Source organism: Otolemur garnettii, unplaced genomic scaffold (genome assembly GCF_000181295.1).
Source record: "Otolemur garnettii isolate 467f Iridium unplaced genomic scaffold, OtoGar3 scaffold00132, whole genome shotgun sequence".
In the NCBI taxonomy this organism is placed as follows: Eukaryota; Metazoa; Chordata; class Mammalia; order Primates; family Galagidae; genus Otolemur; species Otolemur garnettii.
Window position 1 is genome coordinate 679,309 of NW_003852527.1, and position 8,470 is coordinate 687,778.

Sequence of the window (8,470 nt, forward strand, 5' to 3'; positions counted from 1 at the left end):
TTTTATTTAATTTTGGTTATTTCTTTTCTTCTGCTAGATTTGGGACTGGATTCTTCTTACTTTTCTATTTCCTTAAGATGATTCATTAGGTTATTAATGTGCTATCTTTCTGTTTTTCAGATGTAGGCATCTAATGTAATAAATTTCCCTTTTAGGATTGCTTTTGCAGTATCCCACAGGTTTTAGTAACTTGTAGCTTCATTGTTGTTATGTATGAGGAATTTAACAGTTTCCTCCTTTATTTCTTTTTTGACCCAATTGTCATTCAGCATAAGGTTGTTTAATTTCCATACCTGTGTGTGGGGATGAAAATTTATGTTAGAGTTGAGTTCCACCTTATTGTCAAGATACAAGGTATAATTTCAATTCTTTTAATTTTATTGAGGATCTTTACCCTAAGACATAATCTAGTTTAGAGTACGTTCCATGTACTATCAAGAAGAGTGTATATTCCTTAGCTTTGGAATGGTGTGTTCTGTATATATCTATTAAGCCCATCTGTTCTAGGGCCTTGTTTAAGTCCCTTGTATCTTTGTTTAGTTTCTGTTAAGATCTGTCCAGTTTGCCAGAGGGTTATTAAAGTCCCTAGTATTATAGTATAATGGAATCATATTGCTCAGATCTATCAAGTTCTGTTCATGAATCTGGAGCATTTAAGTTGGGTGCGTAAATATTTAGAATTGAAATGTCTTCTTGTTATATTGTTCCCTTGACCATAATGAAGTGATCTTCATCTTTTTTAACTTTAGTTGCTTTAAATACGTTTGTATCTGAAAATAAGATTGCCACCCCTCCTTTTTTCTGATTTCCATTTGCCTGAAATACTGTTTTCCATCCTTTTACCCCAAGTCTAGATTTATCCTTTATGGTTAAGTGTGTTTCCTGGAGATGGCTTATGGATGGCTTGAGCTTTTTTATCCAGTTGGCCAGCCTATGCCTCCTCTGTGGGCAATTCAAGCCATTAACATTTATTGAGAGAATTGATAAGTGTGGTCAAGTTCTATTTATCTTATTTTGTGAAAGTCCATTGCTTAGTTTTATTCTTTTTATGTTTCTGCATGATTACTTTGCTGGTCGTCCATTATGATGGTCAGTGTGGAGACTAGGTCTAGATATTTCCTGTAGAGCTAGTCTTGTTGTGACAAACTTCCTCAGTGTTTGCATATCAGTAAAAGATTTGGATTCTCCATCAATTTTGAAGTTTAGTTTTAGCAGGATACAGAATTCTGGGCTGAAAATTGTTTTGTTTACAGAGTTTAACGGTAGCTGAGCATTCTCTCCTGCCTTGGAAAGTTTCAGCTACAAAGTCCACTGCCACCCTCATGGATCTGCCCCCATAGGTCAGTTGGCAGTTACTCCTAACTGCTTGCAGGATTTTCTGTTTTGTCTTGCCTTTGGACAGGTTCATTACAATGTGTCTTGGAGATGCTTGGTTTGTGTCGAGATGACCCAACATTCACTATCCCTCTAAAAGGAATATTTCAAAATCTTTAGTGAATCTTGGGAAATTTTAATTTATTATAATTTATTATATCCTCCAGTAGGACTTCCATTCCTTTGCCATGTTCTTCTTCCTATTTAAGGATTCCTATAATTTGTATGTTTGAACATTTCATGAAGTCCCATAATTCTCAGAGCAAATGTTCTGCTTTGTCTCTCTTATTTCTTCCTCTTTAACTACCTGTGTTACCTAAAGAATTTTTTTCTCTACCTCTGAAATTCTTTCTTCTCCATGGTCTGATCTGTTATTGATACATTCTACTGCATCTTTAAGTTCCCTGATTGATTCATATAAGTCCTTAAGCTCCACCATATCCTTTCTATATGCCTCATATCTTTCATCCATTTTTTGGTTTTGTTTTTCCAATTTTCATCAATTCCATTTATTGCCTTTTCCATCTATGTATTAAATTCCCTTTCTATCATTACTTCTTTACAAGTATAATTCTTTGCAACAGCTGCCTCATGGTCCTTTGGTGGGGAGAGGGTGCTCTGTTTTATTGTTCATGTTGCCTTAATTTTTCTGTTGTTTATGTCTCTTATATGCTTTCTTGCTCACTTCCTTCCCTTCCTTTTTCTTTCTCACTGCCTCCTTCACTTTAAATTACCTTGTCCCAGAGCTTAGGTATTGAAGTGGCCTTTTGGTATAAGGCCAAAAGGAAGATAAAGGCAAAGAGCAAAAAGGAAGAAAGAAGATAAAAGGGTTAAAAAAAAAAAAAAAAAAAAAAAAAAAAAAGGTAAAAGAAGAGAAAGGTGACTGGAGAAATAGTGTCGTTCAACAGAGTGCTCTGGCCACACCTATAACTCTAGGACTTTAAAAGGCCAGGTTGGTCCAGTCCCTCAAAGTCAGGAGCTCCTTACCTTCCTGGGCAAAAAAAAAGCAAGACCCTACCTCCACCAAATATATAAAGAAGAGAAAATTAAAATTCAGCAATATGTTACAGTGGAGACCTGCCAGTACTGTCTTTCCAAAGGCCAAAAATAGGAGGACAGCCTAGACCATGAGCCTGTGATTTCCTTCTCCTTGAGCCATACCAATGCCATGACCTCACAGCACTCAGACTAAAGAAAAAAATAAAAATAAAAGTAGGTAAAGGAAATTAAAGATGCAATTATATAAGATAAAGAAAAGGGCAATAGCTTAGCTATTGTATAAGAAAATTATTTGGGAATGATGAGAAAAGTAGAAAAATCTTTACCAAGAGAGAGAAAAAGGAGAGAAATAAAAAGAAAGAATAAAAGGGGCTGAAAACCCATAACAAAAATGCAGGATCTCTTGGTATTGAAGAAAATTAAAATGAAAAAATAAAAATACAACCAATCAAACAGTAAAAAAGAAAGGAAAAAATCCTAAAGGAACATATATATATACATATATATATATATATATGTATAGATAGATACAGATATCTACATATATATATTCATATATGTGTGTGTGTGTATATATATATATATATATATTTCCCCTCCTCTTGATATCATATATTGAGATATACTGTCTGGATGCCAAGTGGCACTGTGGCTTAGGAGACAGAGAACATATGCTGTTTTGCTGTGAAAAATTAGGGCCAAAAGCCACTCTAGTTCCAGAGGAGTAAATCAAGTCCTGTCTTCTGGTGTTAGTTGACCTCAGTCAGGGCCTGGTTGCTTTATCTGCATTCAGTCCCTGTGAGATTGAGGTCCTATAGCTCTCACCGGATCCTCAGGAGGCACATCACATAGTACCCCCGACAGCAATTCCCAGGTCCTGCCCAAGCTTAGCATGTGCCAGAACCAGCCATGCACTAGGACCCTGCAGATTATTTCTCCCACATGTCCTTCCCCTGTGGCAGCACCCAGTCAGCATCCAAGCTGATGGGAGATCCATCCCACTTGATATTCAATCCTGACTATTGGACAGTGTTCAAGTACATCCACTCATTAAGCCTTCCAAAGCTGCTCACAATCAAAAAAACTTCAAGAGAGCCCTTTCCTGTTCCCAGTCCTCTGGGTGATGTGGCCTACTGATCCCAATGCATCCCCTAAGCACTCACTTTCTGTGCTGGTTTTCCTCAGCTCCAGATCTCCTCATCAGCTCCCACAGTCCCCCACTGCTTCACTGTGTCCCAGGAGCGATGTTTCTAGGTGGGTTCCCCCAGCCAGAGTTTTCTTTCCCCTGTCTTGCTGCGAGTGGCCTATAGGGAGATGTTTCTAGTCTGCCATCTTGCACACCCCCCTTTTAGTAATTTTCAAATACACAAAACATTCATAACTATAGTCACCTTGGTGTGTAAAAGATCACCGGAACTAACTTGTCCTGACTGAAACTTTGTACCCTTTGACCAACATATCCCATTTATCACACCAGCCCCCCAATATCCACAGCCTCTGGTAGCTGACAGTCTACTCTCTACTTTAGTGACTCTCACTTATTTAGATTCCACATATAAGTGAGATTATATAATATTTGTCCCTCTCTACCTATCTTATTTTACATAGTATAACATTCTCTAGTTTCATCTATGTTGCTGCAAATGCAGAATTTCCTGCTTTGGTAAGGTTAAATAGTATCACATTGATTTTACATACTACATTTTAAAAATGCCATTTATTGATGGACACTTAGTTATTTCATACCTTGCCTATTGTGAATAATGCGCCAGTGAATATGAGAGTGCATACATCTCTTCAACACACTGATTTCAGTTCCTCTGGATATAAACCCAGAAGTAGGACTTGCCGGATCATGTGGTAGACCTACTTTTAGGTTTTTGAGGAACTTCCATACTTTTTTCCAAAGGGGCTATACCAATTTACATTCCCACCAACAGTGTACAAGGGTCCCCTTTTCTCCAGACCTTCATGACTGGCCCTTTGTTATACCTTTTTATCTTTCTTTGTTATGCCTTATTATCTTTCTCCAAAACTAAAAGCAAAGAAAGTCACAGGGATTCAGAAAATTGGTAAATTTTTCTTATTTTCAGATGCAATGAAAGTTTTCAAAAGGCTAAAAATCATGCCTCTAATGAAGGACTTGTATTATGCTTAGTTTTGATTTTTCCTTAATACTCACTATCATCTAGTGGTATAAATTGAGATTTGACTGTTCTTAGGCAAGAGGGGTGTATATGCGTTCTTATCTGCCCACATATATGTTTAACAAAGTGACTGAGGTTTATTAACAATTAAAAAGAAAGACTCTCATTAAAATAGTCACATGTAGCTAAATAACTATGGCCTGATTCTCTAACTCCCTTCAGTTAATCATACTACTGTAAAGCCCCCACTATACCTCACCAAAAGTAAAGGTTACATTGGCAAAGAATTCAACCACTGTTGCTGAATGGGTCACTATTTATCTATTTATATTCCTTTGTGTGTGTATATTTATATATATATTATATGCACACACAAATATATATGCACTTAGCAATAAATAATTACATTTAAATATGTATGTAGACACATATATACCTACATAAGCCTGTTCAAATGTATATGAACACATGTACTGCTTTCATAAAATTTAATATATTCCAAATTGAGTTCTGGATTCAATTTGTATGTTCAGTTTTATTCTGTTTTTCCCCTGAGAAAGCTTTTAAATATTTCTGGAGCAAAAATGTTGCAGTAGTTTCAGCTGTCCCTGAAACCACTTTCATTATTTGTGTCATTATTACTGCTGCATAATCTGAACATAAAAAAACATGGTGCTGTAACAAATGACTTCCCACTACTGACAGTTATAGCAGCAGCGTTTCAATTCTGATGAAAAATTTCCCAGAAAGATATCTGGCCAGGTTTACATAAACCAAACAGGAAATGGCTGCCACTATTCACATTAAATCCAAATGGTTTGATGTAACTTTATCTATGTTTTACATGTCTATAAAATCTCTTTCATTCTCAACTGGTGAAATTTCATCAACATTAAGGTTAGGAAGAGATAACTTGAGGTTTCTTGTGTAGTATTCTTGTCTGTCCTTTGATCTTTTAAAGATAATTTTTGAAAAGTTGCTTTACTTTTTGATTGTTTAAATTTTATGAACTTTGTAAATTTTTATGATAGGGAGAGGTTTGTTATGACCCTTTCCCAATGGACTGCTAATAGAAGTTAGCTTGTCTACCCCATGTGCTAGATGCTGTCAGTATCAAACTGCCTTTGACTTTCACACCTCTCAGGGGACTAGTAATTGTTGTGTTCAAACAGCCTGTAATTGTGATCCCGCTGGCTTTCTCAGTACGCTTCTGGCTATTAGAATCATTAAACAACTCAGCACCTGTTAACAGCATTGTAAATATTCAACCCTGCTTGTGTGCAGGTTGAGTCCAATATAGAGAAATCTTACGGAGCCCAGTCTCATAAATTAGAGCTTCTGACAAGTCAATTATTGTGAAACTGGGTTTCTCTGTGAAATAAATGAAATAGCATGCTGACAAAAAGGTAGGCTGTCTGTTTATGGAAAAGAGAAGATAATAACTTGATGTTCAATGCAGTGAGCAGGAAACTACATTTTATCCTTCATCCATAATTAAACACTTTATAATATTTCTGTTAAATAACTGGTAAATTATAAATTTTGTACTGTGGAGAGTACAACATGAAAACAGACCTCTTAGCTGTTGCATGCTTCTCAAGTTGGTTAAATAATTGCTGAAATGAATGATAAGTAATGTTAAAAGCTAAATGCTTATAGTTGTTCAAACTAGAAATTATGGAGTCACTGAAAAGTTCTCTTGCAAAAGCGAAGGCTATATTATGCTACTAATACAAGTTATATAAATCTAAAGTCCATTTTTTCATTATTCACAGAAAAAATTGTCAGAATATATTAACTTTCAAAATTTTATGTGACCTAAAAAATAATTTCATTTACTTTTATTATTTTATATCTAATTATATCTAATTGAGATATAACAATATATTACTTTTATAGTAATTTGACAGTATTTTAAGTGATCTTTCTTAGAACTTTAGTTCAAATTAGCATAGAATAATATTTGGTAAAAACAGTAAAATTCAGTTACTTGAATTGAATTTTATGTTTCTTCTGTTATGCAAGTCAATAAAAATTTTAGCAAGCACATCTAAAAAAATTACATTAAGGATAAATCACAATGAAAGTTTTTATGGTTTTTGCCCAAAGAAATGTGTTAATTTTTAGCAAGTTAGATTATGAATAATATTTTATTGAAATTATTAAATAATTTGCCATAGTCCCAGAAACATGATTTTAGTTGATAATTTTTTGCTATTTGGCAACCTCTTTTAAAGGTTTATTTACCCTGACTATATTTTATCTGGATGAAAGCCACAAATTAGTCTAAAAAAAGTCCCAATGGACTTAAATAAACAAACTTTAGAAGAGATATCAGCCCATTGAAATATATCTTGTAAGTGCAGTGAGTGAAGTAAATTAAATATTAAAACGAATCTATAATTTTTAGGGGAAAGTTTTTATCAGTAATCATTTTTAAATACCACTTGTAAGTGTGGCAAATTTGTTTATTAAAACATAAAATGATAAATTTGACATTCCAGTTATATTCATAGGATAATGGCTTGTGGTAATTAGTAGCAGCATGAGTTGTTTTCAAATGAAGTAATAAAATTATACTGTAAAATGAGTATAATATTTCTTCTAATATTTCTATGAGTTGTTTTCAAATGATATAATAAAATTATACTGTAAAATGGAATTTTTATTTTTTGTACTTCACAGTACAAAATTTCTTCTTCCTGTAATTTTAATTGCATGAACAATATTTTGTTCCATAATCAAGACAGAATTAGTAAACAACTGAAAAATAAAAGCAAATAGTTTGATTGTTGCACTACAAATGGTACTATTCTGCAAGTAGTACCATTTTTTACTAGTGTTTTCAATTTAGAAATAACTTCCTCAACTATGTATTGATCCAGAAAGATGAAAATAGTATTAGAAAATTCATCAGCTTAGCAAGCCAAGAGACGTGAAACATGGAGTAAGCTCTTATATCACAGAACGTTTTGATTTATGAGTTTTCATTTCTTGGAAAAAATGAAAAATAAAAAATACTTTTCATAATTTGGACTGTCTTTGGGTATTTGTCTCTTTTATAGGACTTTGAATGTCCAGAGTTTTTATTTTCACCTCTAAAGCAGAAGACATTATTCTAATTCTCCTGCTTAGTCATTTTCCAGAATAAATAAAATATTTTCTAATGGTTAATAATTATGGTTTCCCCTTCTCTATATGCCCTGTTGGATATAAATGTAAGCATTTTATTTGAAATAATAGCAGTATTGGGTTCAGTACCTATCTATTGATAAATATTGCTTTATTTTGGTCTATGAGAATTTTTCCAGGAAAATCAATAATTTCTGTACAGACCAGAATTAAAATTAACTATTGCTTTTTAGTGAAAAGTCATTTTCCCAAATAAATTCCAGTAGTCTGTTCTTAATCCATATTTAGTGAAAACTCTAATATTTGGGTGTACCTATCCATTTGCACTTTTTCTTTCTAATGAAAATTATACCCTGACAAGACTTAAGTCTTGCTTTGTGTAATTTTAAATAATTTTTGTAATTTATTGACCCCATGTATTTCTGTTTGGGGGAGAAGAAAATCACAAAAATCATCATCTTGACAGTGTTCTCCATCACTCTCAGGCTGTGCTTCCTGTAGGCCCCTCCCACTTGAGATTGTGGCCTCATTTTCCCAGCGGCAAATACTGCCTTCCTAGTGCTCTAACTCTCCTGGTGAGGTTTTAGTGATGAGAACGTGTTCCCAAAGACCGCTTTCCACTCCCCTTCTTTGATTAGCATAGGGAAAAAGAAGGTAAGGGATATAAATTCTCCGTGCTGACTAGCATGCAGGGTTCACCTGGTAAGAGTTAAGAAAACTGCCATGAGTGTGGGTGCCGCTCCTCACCCTTTGGATCAAATCCCAGGCAGAGGTTCCTAGTGAACAGAGACATTTGACAAGAACCTCTCAGAGTTCCA

The 8,470-nt window shown here is 34.4% G+C and overlaps 1 protein-coding gene across 1 annotated transcript in view; it reads left to right on the forward strand.

Annotated features, from left to right (window-relative positions):
• ASCC3 (activating signal cointegrator 1 complex subunit 3) overlaps positions 1-8,470 on the forward strand; it is a 368,987-nt gene that overhangs the window by 282,886 nt on the left and 77,631 nt on the right. The window lies entirely within an intron of this gene.